The sequence below is a fragment of the Pipistrellus hanaki genome (assembly GCF_964339955.1).
Source record: "Pipistrellus hanaki genome assembly, chromosome: 7".
Taxonomy (NCBI): domain Eukaryota; kingdom Metazoa; phylum Chordata; class Mammalia; order Chiroptera; family Vespertilionidae; genus Pipistrellus; species Pipistrellus hanaki.
In genome coordinates this window covers 41,062,732-41,080,668 of record NC_140509.1, presented here as the reverse complement: position 1 = coordinate 41,080,668, position 17,937 = coordinate 41,062,732, and the positions used below count along the sequence as shown (strand labels likewise).

Below are 17,937 nucleotides of genomic sequence, written 5' to 3'. Positions count from 1 at the left end.
CTAATCTTTGATCTCTGGATTGACATTTCTTTCCAGAAGGCATGCCTTGTTACATCTTACCCATTAGTTTAACACATATGTATCTCAGATGCACAATTAAAATTCACTACAGTTTGAAGGAATTTAGGAATAAACATAATTGAGGGCAATATCACAAATATAATCTTGGGTTAATCACAAATATAACTCTTATATTTAATCACAGATCTAAAACAATTCATGTTTTCAGGTGGTCACTGTGGACATGTTACATTCAGAAGAACTCCCTAAATGTAAATACAAAGTGTCATTTCCAGATAAGTGGCTTTTCTTTTCATTTTTGGGGGAGGAAGGGAGATGAGAACTGAGAAAAGATAGGAGTCTTTTATCCCTTTGAGAATTTGATGCCTGCTAAGAATCGGATCTCCCAGGGGAAAAAATGCAGAGATATACATTTCTACACACAGTTTTAGAGGACCATGGGACCTCTAGTTTGTTTCGTTCCATTTTTATTTTGCAACCCAACGATAATTTATTGCTTTAGTGCTCCTTTCTGCTTCTGGAAGAATAAAGTCCTTCCCGAAGGGAATAAAGTCCTTCCCGAATTGAGCCTAGCTCTAGATTGATCCAGTTCAGCTTAAAAAAAAAAAAAAATCAGTCTTTTCAGTCTCTCCCTCACCTACCAGCCAGTGTCCATGCCCCCCCCCCCCCACCCCCCGCCCCATAGGCTAGATCTTCCTCTCTAACCTGACTTTCTGAACTTCCCTGATCAGGCATCCTAACTGGACATCTCCAAATCCTGGAGTCCTGGAGTGTGGGCAGTGCTGCCAGGCTGTCCATACCCGCTCAACTCTGCAGGAAGCATCCTGGCACTAGAGGTTCAGTTCACCACCCTCCACCCTTCACCTTTACAATTGCTCCTGAGGGGAGCCCCAAGAATGACAGGATAAAGACAATTTCAAGTCTTTTCTCACAAATTCTAAAGCACTCAAGACCACTCCATTTACATTTTAATACAATACTCATTAGTCCCTTGATAGAGAGTTCAGCTCTTTAATTCACAGCACTGTTTTTTCTTTTTCTTTTCAAAGTAGGAAACATTTCATCACAAGCCTAGACAAAGAAGATAAAGTGTGTCTTAATGGCTTTCTTCATGCATATATTTTATTAGAGATTACTCTATTTCCAGGGCTACCAAAAAAACACACTATTTTCATAACTTAAAAATAAGCCAAATCAGCATATTTCTTATCTGACTTGTTTCTGTTTTCCCACAAAGATGCATTATATGAGAGTTAAAATCCTGTATATTGAAAATTAAATCCCTCTTGCATTTTTCTTATTTTATTGAGAAATAATATAGAATTATACTATATAAACCTGCCTTTGTACATGACATGTATAGCATTTAATTGTAAATTTAATTATAGAAGTCTTATTTTTCCAGGCATGAAGTAATTTTGAACAGTTCTAATTAATTACTGATCTGAATTTCAGGCTAGCTGTAGTTTATTACCAAGTAAATTTATTATTATTATTATTTGCTTCCTTTATGCTTTTTAAAATTTGTATGTCTCTTAAACAATGTGAGAAATAATGTCTACTAAAATGCATGCCAATACAAGATACACTTTTTTTATGTAGGAGTATTTAAAGAACTCCCAATGTCTTCTTCATTTGAATAAACAGTAAGAAAAGCAAAGATTTTGACAAGACATTCTCTGAGTAATTTTACTTATTTAATTTCTAGAAAACTTAATAGTGTTAGCTACTCTATTTCTCTTAGCAGTGAAAATAGATGAAAAAGATGGAGATAATAGAGCAGTATTTCCAACTTGTTGACATGCCTTTCAATATATTATTCTCATTGACAAAGGTAATATTAACATGAAATTTACTAGTGCTACTTTATTTGGAGTCCTTCTAAGGACAAGATGGTCAGGGGGCCAAGTACAATACACAAAGTCAAACCTCTGGCTGGCACAGAGAAGATGGGGTACCTCCCAGCACCTATGTTCTCTCATGGTGCTTTGAACACAGCTGTCGTCTGAAGCTGCTCTATATTATTTACAGTAGCCTAAACATGAAAACAACCTAAGTGTCCATCGAGGGATGAATGGATGAAGATGTGTACACACACAGAGAGACATACACACATGCATACACCAATATTATTCGATCATAAACAATGAGGAAATCCTAATATTTGCAACAGTATTCATGGAACTTGAAGGCCTTATGCTGAGGGAAGTAAGTCAAACAAAGGAAGACAAATACTGCATGATCTCATTTATAGGTGAAATCTAATTTTTTAAAAAATCTTAGAAAAAGAGATTAGATTTGTGGTTACCAGAGGAAAAGCATGGGGGAAGGGAATTAGAGAAAGATGGTCAAAACATACAACCTTCCAGTTATACGATAAACATGGTTGTAATGTATAACATGACTATACCTCACACTGCTGTATGAATTATAGGGAAGTTATTAAGAGGTAGACCCTAAGAGTTCTCATCACGAGGATAAAATATTTTTTCTTCTTACTGCATCAGTATGAAATGTTGAATGTTAACTAAACCTATTATGGTAATCATTTCACAACATATGTAAATCAAACCATCATGTGCATTACTATATAAGTTTAAGGTGTGCAACATCATGTTGCACACCTTAAACTTATATAGTAATGTATATCAATTATTTCTCGATATAATTGGGAATAAAAGCTGCTCTAATTCTTCATTTATCTGCTTCCCTCTGTGACTACTCAAACACATGGAATTGAATGTAGTTTATGTGTTTTTATTTCACCAGTGCCAGCTCCTTAATGGGTGATCAGTAAATGCTTCTTAAATATAGATATGATATCACTTCCTAATATGGTCTGAATGTTTGTATTCCCTCTCCCCTAAATTCATATGTTAAAACCTAATGCCCAGCACTAGCTGGTTTGGTTCAGTGGATAGAGCATCGGCCTGTGGATTGAAGGATCTCAGGTTTGATTCCAGTCAAGGACACATGCCAGGTTGTGAGCTCTATCCCCAGTAGGGATGTGCAGGAGGCAGGTGATCATTGATGTTTCTATCTCTCTCACTCTCTCCATTCCTTTCTGAAATCAATGAAAACATATTTAAAACAAAACAAACAAAAACGCTAATGCCCAGTGTGAAGATATTAGGTGATGGGGCCTTTGGTAGGTGATTAAGTCAAAGGGCAGGGCCTTCATGGTTGGAAATAGTGTCTTTGTAAAAAGAGACCCCAAAAGCTACCTCACCCTCTGCAGGTGAGGTTACAGCAAAAAGGTGGCCATCTAGGGCTCACACCAGACACTGAGTCTGATAGCCCCTAGATCTTGTATTTCCCAGACTCCAGAACGATGAGAAATAAATCTTTGTTGTTTATAAGCCACCTAGTCTTTGGTATTTTGATAATAGTAGCCCACATGGACTAAGAAAGTTCTCCCTGAAATTTTTCAATTAGGCTATTTTAATTAACTTGAGTGTCCACCTGATTATGCCAAGCTGATCCCTTTGCCTAGATTTCTTCTAAGCTGCTTTGTCTTATTAACAACTACTCATCTTTCAGTCTTAACTAAGATCAGGAGGCCCTTCCTGATCATCCTGGAGTAGGCTCCCCTCCAAGATTTCCCTACAGTTCCCTGTGCTTCTGCTTCCATAGCCAAGTGAAAAGACCAACAACCACCAAACCTGTATTGAGATTACTTAAAAGTGAAGACATCTGAGCTACAGAAGGTACAGAAAGAATGCTTATCTGAACTTTCCTTATCCGACTAGAACAGATCTTTATGAGAGCCAGTTGCCACAGTCTCCCCCACTCCAGGGAGGTCTCCAGTCCAGGAGGCACTGATCTTAGGCACCAGGACATTCCAAAAAAATTTTGGTAAACAAGCCTCAGCAAAGCCTTACAGTTTTGAAGCCCTTAAATTAGCTCCCCAGTCCCCCACTCCAGCCTTTATTAAGCTAGGATATAAACCTTTACTCTGAGCTGTTCTGGGAACTTCTATTTATATAGAGTACTGCTATTGATATAAGGTACTCTTGCATCCATAATAACATCTCTTGTTAACCCTTCTGTTCTCACTTAATTTGCAGGTCCCTGACCAGTATGATCTAAGTTGGTAGAAAAGTTTTCCTCCTAACACATGGCACTAGTTATTACAAACTGAGTTTTAACTACAAGCTCACTGAAAGCAGAGATTGAGTCTCTCTGGTACTCATTGAATCCCCCAGGAGGTTTCTTAAGCCCATGCTTCTGCTTGACTATTTTTCACTTCATTCACACATGAACAACCAAGTAATTGGATACAGAATCCATATCCATGTTCTGTAGTGGCTTCCACCCCTCCCAAGCTAACTGGATATTTCTCAATTGATCTAGTTGTTTTTTTGTTTTGTTTTTATCCTTGCTGGATATACCAATTATTCTCCTTATCCACATCCTATCCCATCCCACCCTCTAAATCTATTTCATGTTTCTCTACCCTAACCAGCTGTTGTTGTTTTTTGCCTCTGTTGACAAAATTGCTGGCTGTCTCTGGGTTCCTTCAGCCAATGAGAGGTACCAGCAGGAGAGCAGAGGGCAGGAAAGCAGAGAGTGAGGTCAAAATTACCACTTTCCTCTTCCCTACCTTTGCTCAGTGCTAATAGTAGCTGCATCCCTTTGCAAGTTTAGAGCCCTCACAAAGTCCCTCCTCCAGAATTCCAGCTCATTAAACTCAGGTAACTCAATTTTCTCTCCTTCTGTTCAAAAGGTACGGACAGCTTCTCATTGTTGCTAATCTCTGGGTGCCTCACCTTCCTGGTTTGCACCTTCAGTTATGTGAAGTCTCTTCACTGAACCATCAGATGTTCCTGAAGGGATTACAACTGAGGCAGTAGATAACTTGATGGGTGGTTGCTGGTTTTATTTTGGGTGTGTCGGGGAAGCTGGGGGCCGAGGGGGTGGGGTGGCGGGGAATGTTGAAAATGTAAAGGATTTTTGCACACTCTTAATACTAAACTGTTTTCGTTATGGCATTTGCCGAAGATTACTATCCATACTTTTGATGTTTAGATGTTTAGACTGGATTTCTTTGTATCAACCAATTTTCTTCCATTGTTTCTCATTCACATATTCAGTTCTCTCCTTTGGCAATACTACATTCCTTGGTTGGATCTCCGTGATCTTTTCCCATATTTTATAATTATTTCCTTCATCACTTCAATCTTTTATCCATTTCTCTGTGCTCTGGAAGAGTTTTGAAAATTCTTTTCTACTTCACTAGTTGATTTTTTGTGCAGTATTCCCCTTCTATTGTCTGCTTCAGTCTCTTTTAAGTTTGCAGTCATGTTCTTCAAATTCAAGCAATCCTTTATTGCTTGAGATTTTCGAAATTGTTTATTAAAATTGTATAAATTCAATCTTCTTGAATCTTAATGAGAAGACAAACTAGGTATTTTTTTAAATCAGTTTACTGAAATAGGCAATTCTCTGAATTGGCTTACCCTTCTCCCCACTACTTTTCTTTTGTTTATTTGTAAGCAATATGGTATTACTCTATTACCCATCATTCAGAGGGTACTATATGCTTCCCAGTTTTTGCTTACAATTAGGTAAAAGTAGAGTTAGGTTCTATCAGAGATTGGTGTGAGTTTCTGTTCAAATCCTTCTTTCAGAGGGTAACAGGATCTCAAGAGAGAGAGAGAGAAAGAGAGAGAGAGAAAGAGAGAGAGAGAGAGAGAGAGAGAGAGAGAGAGAGAGAGAGAGAGAGAGAGAGAGACTTCAGAAGACATCAACCCAATTTAGTAGGGAAAAATTCAGAAATGACCTGGAGCCTGAGTTGCTGTCTGAAACCAAGTTTTCTTCCCCTTTACATTCCTATCACAGTACCAAGTAAAAAAAAGTTTGATGGGTAGATAAATGAATTAAGGAGTTCAAAGTTCAAGAGTTTTTAAAGTTGTTACTGAAAGAAATTTCCATATTAAAAAAATTAAACTTTTAAATATCATTTTCTTAACACACTGTCAATTCAACAAAATTGTGGGTTTAAAGAAAAGATTAATGTTTTTAAGCCCTAAAGTGTCATTTTTATTAAAATGTTATTGTTTACTAAGTCCTGAGCAATATCCTTTCTTTCTGTACTTGGAGATAACAAATATGTAGATGAATTATTTGATTTGCAAATATATCATGGGAAACATGGTGTCAAGAAAGGAGGAAACTGATTTATGAGATGATATCAAAGTTCCATTTCCACCATTCTATCCATATGACTTGGATATGCCATTTAAGCAAAGTCTCAGTTTTCTTATCTGAAAAAAATAAATATAGTACATCAAATTATAATAATAACACCAACTAAGATTTACATAGCACTTCATAGTTAAAAAGTATTTTTGTTCCCTCTTTTGAAGTAAATAATGCACATTTTTGGAAGGTAAAAAATACAAAAGACTTTAAAATGGGAGAAAAATAAACCCAAATGATCTCTGGCTGCACTGAAGATGGAACAAAAGTAAGTGAATTTAAATAAAAAGCGGAAATTAAGAAAGTACTCAGTCCTTGACTTTCAGAATGATTGAACACCAGCATAGTTTATCTGAGAAGATCCGGGAGGTTCTTCTAAATGAGCATAAAAATAAGAGAATATACATGGAGTTTTCTATGATGAAAATGTCTGATGAACTGCCTTTTATTCTTCTAAGCCATGGCTAAATCTCATTCCTGTGAGGATTTTCCTAATTTTCTCCCATTATTTCAACTCTCAGTCCAGGCACAATTAGTTATCTTTTACTTCTATGTTTCCTTTTTTTTTTTTTTTTAAAGCTCACTGTACTACTAAAAAATATATATATATATATATATATATATATATATATATATATATATAGTTGATTTTTTACAGATTGGAAGAGAGAGGGATAGAGAGTTAGAAACATCGATGAGAGAGAGTCATTGATCAGCTGCCTCTTGCACACCCCCTACTGGGGATGTGCCCGCAACCAAGGTACATGCCCTTGACCGGAATCGAACCCGGGACCTTTCAGTTCACAAGCCGACGTTCTATCCACTGAGCCAAACCAGTTTCGGCTACTTCTGTGTTTCTATAGCACTCTGTATCCAACTCAAAGACTTCTAGTACATGTAACTTTCTGCATTCCTATCTACCTTCCCTACCACACTCTAAATAAAATCTCTGAGGCCAAGACCCTATCTTACTGGTACTTATTATTCATCTACCTCAGTTCTTAAAATGATAGTTATTTCAAGATTGTAACTGAGTAAAAAGTTTAGGGAATATGTAATTTTCAGTGAACATTCCTCAAAGAATGGATAAGTAAATGAAGAAATCCAGGAAGAATGCCTATTTTTCTATTTCTTTTAGAATCAATCAATACTCTTATATAGACCTTATTGATTAATAAGTGATATTCTGTGGGAAATGTTACCTACCACTGGGATCCAGAACCAGCCTTTCAAACATGTGCTTTGAGAAAGGCAGCAGGCTGGAAACATTGCCATCATCCATCTACTAATACTTGCACTCTCCTTCCAAACATAAAACTTCAAAAAGTACTCGTTATAGCATAGACTGAAAGAAAATTGGCTGACACACTCCAGGGCACACCAATCATAAACTCAAGTGACAAAGCTGATGGACCAAAACCCCCAAAACACTGTAAAACCACCTTATCAATGTCAAAAGCAGAGTGACATCCAGTTTTTTACATTGCTTTAGAAGAGATACAAAAGTAAGAGATTCTATTTGCAATAGAAAGACTGAGAAAAAACCATCAAGAATGAAATATCATAAGAGAAATGTCATGACTCCTACTAGAGGCCCGGTGCATAAAATTTGTGAATGGGGGGGGGGGGGGCTGTTCCTCAGCCCAGCCTGCATCTGCTCGCATTCTGGGACTCCTCAGGGGATGTCATGGGGAATGGGCCTAAGCCAACAGGTAGAAATCCCTCTCATAGTCCGGGACCTCTTGCTCCTCACTGCCTGCCTGCTCACTGCTCCTTAACGCTGCCACGGAGGCAGGAGGGGCTCTTGCTATTGCCACTGCACTTGCCAGCCATGAGCCTTATCTTTCTGTGTAGTTGTCTGTGGGCCTACTGCTCTCTTCCTTCTAATTTAGGGCGAGCAGCATGTGAGGGCAGAGTGCACTATTGTGGAATGCAGAGGGCTGCCGGAGCTGAGGGAGTGGCCAAGCCCACGGGGTGAGAGGTAGACACAGAGGATGCTATCTCACCCAATTGTGGGGCGGGCTGGCTGGCCTTCATCTGACTGACTCCACTCAGGGAGGGGCCGAGCAGGGTGTCCGCCTCTCCATTCTCCATCCTTCCATCTGTGATACCTGTCACCCTTGCCAGGCCTCCCCCAAAGTGAATTAAGCTCAATCCCTGAATGTAAAAGGGCATGAGGGTGAGGTGGGGACTTCCACTCCAGTGCCCCGATTCCCAGAGACAGGACCTGGTCTCAGGACAGTGGCCACAGCTGCAGAACATAGATCTGTTTCAAGAAAAACTTTTGCATGAGTCCCTATTCCAAAAAGTGACAGTTTATTCACATTGTGGCAAAGACACCTTCAAGAGCAATAGTTCTCTGTGAGCCCTGGATTCCAAAGGCCCCATCCAGAGCAGAGGCCCTGGAAGCAGGTGAGAGCGGATTTGCCTGTGTACTAAAGGATGGCCAGGGACAGTGGTGAAAGGTAGCAGGGGAAGGGCTCTCATACATATCCTTCTGTGGGGGCCACAGGTGAAGGAGACAAGGGGAGTAGAGTAGGGATGGGGCACCATTGCCCGAGCCTCTTAGGCATCCATGTCTGTCGCCTGAAGTGTACATGGAGGCTGCCTCTGAAGAGGGGCCAGGCCAGGTGACCATCTTGAGTTCTGGCTGAGGTGATGGTCCTCACCCTGAGATTCCTTCTAACTGGTGATGGACCCAGGCCTGACTCCCACCACTGATGCTGCCAGACCCAGTTCAGTAGGCTATTATTAGTATAGACAATATGCTCAGTTAGAAAAACATGCATAATTCTGTAAAATATTCTTGTGTAAGAGTGATCCAGTACAACACTGGTTCTCTGTGACCATATATCTACCAGAGTAGTCAGGAAGATATATGTGATTTAAATAAGTTTGTACAATAAGGTTTCTGACCTTTGAAACTTAGGGATAATTGCATGGTAAAATAAGAGTAACATCTGTCACATCCTATATAACAAAAACCTAATATGCAAATCGACCAAAAGGTGGAATGATGGGCAGAACAACCAATTGCTATGATGCATACTGACCACCAGGAGGCAGATGCCCAATGCAGGAGCTCCCCCAGCCTGCAGGCCCCAGGCCAGCCAAGGTGGGTGCGAGTGGGACCTCCCAACTGCTCCACCAGTCACCCCACAGATTGGCCCTGATTGCCAGCCAGGTCTAAGGACCTACCTGTGCATGAATTTCATTCACTGAGGCTCTAGTCTTTCTATAATCTCAAAAAAAAATAATAATAAAGTTATTCTTTATAAAATGCATTAATTTGTCAATTCAATACATGTTCTTAAGTACCAGTTAAACACTATTCTCGGTGCTGGAATTAAAATGATGAGCAAAACATACAGAACCCTCTACTCATGGAACTTGAATTCTTGTGGATAGAGCTGATATTTTAATGATGATTGCATATTTATTTTTTTTTAATTTCAGGATCTTGTGGAATTATTATAGATCCTCATCATTTTGGACAAAGGATTTTCACATTATGCAAAATGAAAGTCAGTAAACAGTAATAGATCATCTTAGAAGAATAAGAAAGAGACTAAAAATATTGAAAGTGCAATTGAATAGTATTTTAATTATTTAATTCAACATAATAGTTAAGTTCATTCTGAAAATATGGGAGTCTGGGCAATGATTAGCATACTGTGTAGTAAATTATATCTCTTGTCCTTGCATTCTCCTTCTATCCCTGAAACTACAAATCACCAGTTACCTATCATAGGTTGAATAAAAATACATATATATATATATATATATATATATATATATATATATGAGGTTAATATCCTCATATATATATCCTCATATATATATGAGGATATTAACCTTTAGATCTGAAGACTAAGCCTTAGGCATCCTGCTAGGTGAGAAGGCAGGACCCAAAATTTGTATGTGAAGCCAGGACCTTAGGAGAGGATTAAAGTAGACATAAATCAGTAGTATCACCTCGTTTCCAGTAAAAGCAAAAACAAAAGTAAATGCTCTGTGAAGGAAAGTACATGCCATTCAGGTCCTCAATATTCCCTTAGATTCAGTGCTACTCTACAGCCTTGACAATTTGGCTCAATGGATAGAGCATTGGCCTATTGACTAAAGGGTCTTGGGTTCAAGGGCACATGCCTGAGTTTTGGGATAGATCCCTACTAGGGAGCAGGTGTGCAGGAGGCAGCCAATCAATGATTCTCTCTCATCATTAATGTTTGCATTTCTCCCTTTCCCTTCCTCTCTGAAATAATAAAAATATACTTTAAAAACAAATAAATAAAAATTACCAAACCATGGGAAACAAAGTACAATAAGTGAAAGTGAGCAAGACCAACACATAAAAGATGATCAACCATCAAAGACTTAGATAATGGATGTAAAGTAATTATGATTAAAAATCATTTTACAGCAATTTAAGTAATGCAAGTGAAATAAAAAATGAGAAAAATACCCACAAGATTGTCCTAAAAAACCAGGTACTCATGAAGAACTAAATTCAATATATATAAATACAGATGGTAACTACAAACACAGTGTGAATGAGCCCAACATTCAATTAGACACAGCTAAAGAGGAAATGAGTTAATGTAAGTATAGATCTGTGCAGATTACCCAGAATGCAACACTGAAAAACAGGAGCTGGAAAATTCCAAAGGGATGTTAAGATGTCTGAAAGATAGAATAAGGTCTAACTTGTGTCAGAGAGGGGGAGAACTGAGTTGTAGCAGACAAGCAATATTTGAAGTGATAATGTTGGAGAAAATTCCAGATTTGATGGAAGACATGAATCCACAGAAATAGAAAACATGACTTAACAGAATAAATTTTATATAATAAAGAGTTAATATGCTTATTAGACTGAACAGCAGAACAACCATCTGGACAACCTTCCAGACAAAGCCAGGGCTGTCAGGGCCAGACGAGGCTGTGAGGGCTGAGACCCTTACACAAATTTCGTGCATCAGGCCTCTAGTAAATAAGTAAATAAGTAAGTAAGTAAGTAAATCTATACCGAGAAGCATTATAGTGAAATACTAGAGGCCCAGTGCACTAAATTTGTGCACAGGGTGGGGGAGGTGTCCCTCAGCCTAGCCTGCACCCTCTCCAATCTGGGACCCTTCAAGGGATGTTAAACTGCCCATTTAGACCCGATCCCACTGGGTCGGACATCCCTCTCACAATCCAGGACTGCTGGCTCCCAATTGCTCGCCTGCTTGCCTTCCTGATTGCCCCTAACCACTTTTGCCTGCCAGCATGATCACCCTAACCACTCCCATGCCAGCCTGATTGATGTCTAACTGCTCCCCTGCCAGCCCATTTACCCCCAACCTCCCTCCTCTGTTGGCCTGGTCACCCCTAACTGCCCTCCCCTGCAGGGTTGATGGCTTCCAACTGCCCTCCCTTGCAGACCTGGTCCCTCTCAACTGCCTTCCCTTATAGGCCTGGTGCCTCCCAACTGCCCTCCCCTGCTGGCCATATTGTGGTGGCCATCTTGTGTCTACATGGGGGCAGGATCTTTGACCTCATGGAGGCAGCTATTGTGTGTTGGAGTGATAATCGATCTGCATATTACTCTTTTATTAAATAGATAGAGGCCTGGTGCATGGGTGGGGGCCTGCTGATTTGCCCTGAAGGGTGTCCCAGACCGGGGTGGTGGTGGTGGTGGTGGGGGGGGGGGTCTTGGGGCATGGGGCGGTCTGAGTGAGAGGCCTGTGGTGGTTTGCAGGCGGGCCACGCCCCCCGGCGACCCAAGCTGAAGTCCTGGTATCTGAAATTTATTTACCTTCTACAATTGAAACTTTGTAGCCTGGAGTGGATCCAAGCCTCCTGCTCACTCCATGGCTGCTGCCATTTCTATTGGGGCTTATGTACCTTCTGTAATTGAAACTTTGTAGCCTGGAGGCTTAGACCCACCAGGGTGTGTGGAAAGCATGGCTTCCATTGCTGGGAAAACCCAAGCCTCTCAACTGCTCTCTGTGGCTGCAGCCTTCTTGGTTGGGTTAATTTGCACACTTGCTCTGATTGGCTGTTGGGCGTGGCTGGTGGGTGTGGCTTGAGCTGAGTGATGGTTAATTTGCATATTACTTTTTTATTAGGTAGGATTATGATGGCTAATTTTATGTGTCAACTTGACTGGGTGAGGGGATGCCCAGATACATCATAAAACTTTATTTCTGAGTATGTTTGTAAGGATATTTCCTAAAGAGATTATCATTTGAGTTCTTAAACTGACGAAGGCATGGCCTTACCCAATGTGGTTGGGCATCATTCAATCTGTTGACCTGAATGGATCAAAAAGGTGGATGAAGGGCAGATACTTTTCTCTGACCTGAGCCATCTTCTTCTGCCTCAGACATTAGTGTTCTTGGTTCCCAGGCCTTCAAATCTGGACCAGGATTTATACCATCACCACTCCCAACCCTCCAGTTCTCAGGCCTTAGAACTCCAGATTATAGTCAGAATCTGGGCCTCCATAATAATTATCTGATATATACATTATATATATATATATATATATATATATATATATAATCTCCATCCTATTGGTCTGTTTCTCTGGAGAACACTGGCTTATAGAAATAGCAAGGAAAAATAGAAGAGATAAATCAGATAAATAATTTACAAGAGAATGACAACTAGACAAAGCACTTTCTCAACTGATATATGCCATGAAGCATAACGACCAACTGCATAACGACCAGATCATGGATCAGCAGGAGGGTGGGGCAGCGAGCTACAAGTGGGTGGCGGAGAACTACAGGAGGTGGCAGGGCACCAAGCTATGAGAAGGGTCTAGGGGGAACTACAGGAGGGCAGGGCAGCAGGCGGAGAGATACTGGAAGGCAACAGCAAGCTACTGGCAAGCTACTGCTGCACGGATTTGTGCACAGAGCTACTGGTAAATTAATATTGTCTGTATAAAATAATGCTAATATTATGCTATCTAATCTGTGGGGGTTAAAAATCACATAACAATTTATTTTAAAATGCATATAAATTCAGTGGGACTAGAGTTAACATGGTTCTAAGGTCTGTATGTTTGTCAAGATGATAATAAGACATTAATTAACTTTAGATTTTGTTGACTTAAGAATAGGTGTTAAAGTTGTGTGCATAATTTCTGGAAAAGAAAAAGCTGCTGCTTATGACTGTGAACTTTGGTTCTGCACACAAGTGACATCAAGTTGGCAATTGAGAGCTGATATCTGATGCTGTGTCAATCAGGAGAAAGGTGAGCCTTTTCATTCACAAAGGTCTTCTTACTCACCAATTAATGGAGTATCACACACAATAAAAAAACAACCTTTTCTAATCTGTCTGTTCGCAAGGAGTGCATTATACTAAATGGCTCATGACATTTTGTAGGCATCCCTTCCATTAGAAGAAGAGATACAAAATAAATACCTTTTGGAAAAGGGTAGGGAAAAATAAAATCAAAACATAATAAAAATAAAAGGAGCGGGATCATGAGAAGAAACAAACAGAAACCACAAATATGTTAGAAACAAGTGTAAACATAACAATTATGACTGGATGAAAGAAGGTGAAGGGATTAGCTAAAGAGCATATATGCATAAACCATAGACACAGACAACAGTGTGGTGATGGCCATAGAGAAGGGGGGTGGGGCCTACTAGGTGAGGTGAGCAAAGAGTAGGAAAATGGGGCATCTGTAATAGGGTCAACAATAAGAATAAATAAAAATAATAATAAGGTCCAAGTGTATCCTGTCTAAAAGAGACTCACTTTAGATATAAGGACACACATAGACTCAAAGTAAAGGGATGGAGAAAGATACTCCATGTAAATGGTAATCAAAATAGAAATTGTATATGAAGACATACAAATAAAATAAAGTTATAATTTCTAATAAAGGAAAATCTCTAAGGCCTATTATTAAATTACTACAAAAGTATGGTGAAGAGTCACATAAATAATATGATCAAAATTGTGTAAGAAGTAAGATTATGCATCTATACAAATGTATAAAATGTCTTTAAAAATAGACATGGTTTTCTTTTAGAGATTGGTATAAGACAAGGAGAAAGACTCTTGATTTTTATCTTATACTCCAGAAATTTTTCTATGTCCAGTATTTCTTTCCTAATTAAAAAAATCCAAAAATTATTTTAATCCAGTAAATAAAGATTATATTTACATAAAAAAAATGAAGAAGAAAAGGACTCGGAGGAAGAAGAAAGAAAAAAAAAATAGGAGAAAAAGAACAAACATACAAAAGCTTGGCAGGTTGTTATAGTCATAGCATAGGCATGTTTTACAATAATAATTTGGTTGACCTGTTAAAAATTTGTGGAGAAAAATAAGTGCACCAAAGGAAATGTCAATTATTCAGCACATTGATGCTTTTTGTGGAATTTCTAAAAATTCATGGCCCCTAAATATCTCTCAAATCAAACCTCTTGCAGGAATGATCAAGGAAAAAAGAAATATGACATAGATAAACAGCACTAGGAAATAATGAGCAGATTTATTATACAAATATACTACATATTAAAAAGATAAAAAGCATAAAGAAACTTCATGCCACTACATTTTGAAAAGTATATGATATTAAATTCTTATAGGAACATAACCAACTAAATCAAGAAGAAATGGAAAGCCAGAAATATCTGTAACCATGAAAGAAATTGAATCAGTAGTTTAAAATCTCCCTACATCAAGCCCAGATGGTTTTACAGACAATTTAAGGAACTTTAAAAAAACAAAAACAAAAAACTAGTTTATTTCTATCTTATATAGTCATTCAGAGGAGAGAAGAGGAAACTCTTCTCTACTCATCCTATAAAGGTAGTAAATCTTGACTACTAGAGCAAGATAAAGACAGCTAAGGAAAGAAAATTATACGACAATGTTACTTATAAACATAAGTTGCAAAAAATCTAAAGAAAATATTAGCAAATTAAACTGGCAGTATGTGAGTAAATATATGATGATCAAGCTGAGTAAAAAATGCAAAGGAAGTTTAACACTAGAAAATATTTGAATGGAGTTTAAATTATATGGGTAAAAATAAAAATCATATAACCCTCTCAATTAATAGAGAAGAGGCATTTGATAAATTTAACGTAATAAAGGGTATCTACCAAAAATATGGTAACCACCATTAATGGTGAAAAGTTAGAAACATTCCCCATAAAATCAGAGACATTTTCAACATTCTGTTCAACACTGAATTAGAAATTTCTAGACAGAAAAAAGAAATATAAGCGGAATGATGGGAATGAAAAAATAAAAACAAATCAACCTTGCTGATGATATGACTATCTACATAGAAAATCTAAAAGAAGTTAAAGACATATTACTAGACTAAATATGGTTTAGCAAAGTGACTGAATGTGCAATCCTAATATATAAAAACCCTGGGTCTGTTACATCCACAATGACCGGAGGCTCAACCATCAGAAAGTCAGTCCTGCCGAAACCGGTTTGGCTCAATGGATAGAGCGTCGGCTTGGGGACTGAAAGGTCCCGGGTTCGATTCCGGTCAAGGGCATGTACCTTGGTTGCGGGCACATCCCCCGTAGGGGGTGTGCAAGAGGCAGCTGATCGATGACTCTCTCTCTCATCGATGTTTCTAACTCTCTATCTCTCTCCCTTCCTCTCTGTACAAAATCAATAAAATATATTTTTAAAAAAAGAAAAAAGAAAAAAAGAAAGTCAGTCCTGCAGATTGCTATGGTGGCAGACATGGTGACCCATCACTGACTGCTGATGGGGCTGCAAATCAGGTCTGGAGAGAGGCCTGAAGAGAGAAGCAGGGTCTGATCAGTAGCCACTGTGCTGCCATCCTCACTATCCAGTCTCCTTATACATCATGTTTTTTTACCTTTCTCAGATGGAATCCTAAAATTTCCATACAATGTGAACTTGTCCATGACCAAAAAAAAAAAAAAAAAAAAAGTTTTTTTCTTATGTGAGATAAAGGAAAAATATTTTCTTATGTACCTTTGGGAAGCACTGGGTAGACCTGCCCTGACTGGACTGGTTTTCTGGAGTGGCTTTTAAGATTGCAATAGCACTCTACCTGTGGGTTCTTGGGCCTGGAGGGTGCAGAAAGGGTTCCAGAGTCTGAGCAAGCCAAGAGAAGCTTGAAAACCAGAAGACACACAAGTCAGCACTTCCCCTCTGAACAGGGGAACAATAGAGAGGCACACCCAGGAGATATTGCACTGCAGTAAAGCCAGTATCACAATGAAGTGACTGTAGTCTTTTTCTTACTGGAGGGTCTTGCCTTCCATCTGTCAAAAACGTAACACCTACAAAGCACAATAAAGCAAAGTGTAATAAACTGAGGTGTGCCTGTTCTGTGATAAAAGTGAATGTGGTCTCTTTCTCTCTCACACACAGCATATATCTTTATACGGTACTTACCATTCTTCTTCTGAGGAGGTGAGATGATGCTGGTGTGATGAGATGAAGTGAGTTGAAGGAGGTAGGCATTGTGACCTAGCAGTAGGCGACTATAAGGATCACTGGAACACAAGCACTGGGATACTGCTTCTGGGATACTACACAGTGACTGACGGGTCCGTGTGGGAGTATGATCAAAGTGGAGATGCAGGGTAATTCACATCCTGGGGCAGGGGGGGTGGGCGGGGGGGTGCCAGGCAGGGTGGGCCTCTTGAGATCTCATCATCCTACTCAGGTTAAAACAAATGAATTGCTTATTTCTGGGATTTTCCATTTATTATTTTCAAACTGAAGTGGGGACTGTAAGTAACTGAAACCACAGAAAGCAATACCAGGATAAGGGGTGACTGACTGCTGTGCAATTTTAGTAAAGTGAAATGAAATGTCTAGATAAGTTACTACGCACATGCTTTAAAAGGGTCAGCATCTTGTCCTACGTAAAATATAAAAGGAACCAAAGAAAGTAATGTATATAATATCCATATATATCGTTATGTGTAAGCTTGGGCATAGTGATGGCGTAGTCAAATTACACATAGAACCACTGTGAATACACTAGTTATAAATAGAGACCAATAAAGACATGTAGCTTTAAGGCTTAAATGCCACAGTGATGCAATTTTTCAAAGTATTTAACTCTCAATTTACATGGTGGTTGTATTCCTGGAAAATTCAATGATATTAAAAACATGACAAAGAAAAAAACAACAAAAAACTTTGGTTGGATTTACATGTGAAATGTAGTTAGGCTTTAGGCTCAGAGTAATAAAGGTTCTTCACTAACATGATTGCCCACCAAAACATTTGTAAATTGTATGGGACACAGGTCAACTTTTAATTGTGTGTGATTGCCCCTTGCATTGCAGCTTGTCTAATGTCTCCCAGTCCCTTAGTCCACCCTCCCAATCGTTAAAATAACAGAATGCCCCTTCTCCTACACAGTTCCAAAGCCCCTGGGCAGCACTGGTCTGCTACCTTTAAGCGAGCCCCAGTGCTATCTTACAGGTGGCACCAGATTGGGCCTTCACTGTGCTCCCGGCAGGTGTTTATATGGGTTGATAGAGTCCATTTAAAGGGCTCAGCATGCAATGGGCATTGTCTTTCAACATTTTAAATACGTAAGACTTGTACTCCAAAATTCCATTTCTAGGAATTTCTCCTTTAATTCACTCAAGTAATTATATATGCAAACCATGTATTAAAGAATAATATCACACTTAATAGCAAATACTTCTGGGTAAAAAGTTGGGAGGTGAGGGTATGAAGTGG

At 39.0% G+C, this 17,937-nt stretch overlaps 1 long non-coding RNA gene across 1 annotated transcript; it reads right to left on the bottom strand.

Moving 5' to 3' along the window:
• Positions 1–706: 706 nt before the first annotated feature.
• LOC311626051 lies at positions 707–16,743 on the bottom strand. Its single transcript, XR_014795620.1, has 4 exons — positions 16,630–16,743; positions 10,078–10,156; positions 9,421–9,457; positions 707–1,092 (listed from the first exon to the last, which is right to left on the bottom strand). It is a non-coding gene; the product is annotated as an uncharacterized lncRNA (long non-coding RNA).
• Positions 16,744–17,937: the final 1,194 nt, after the last annotated feature.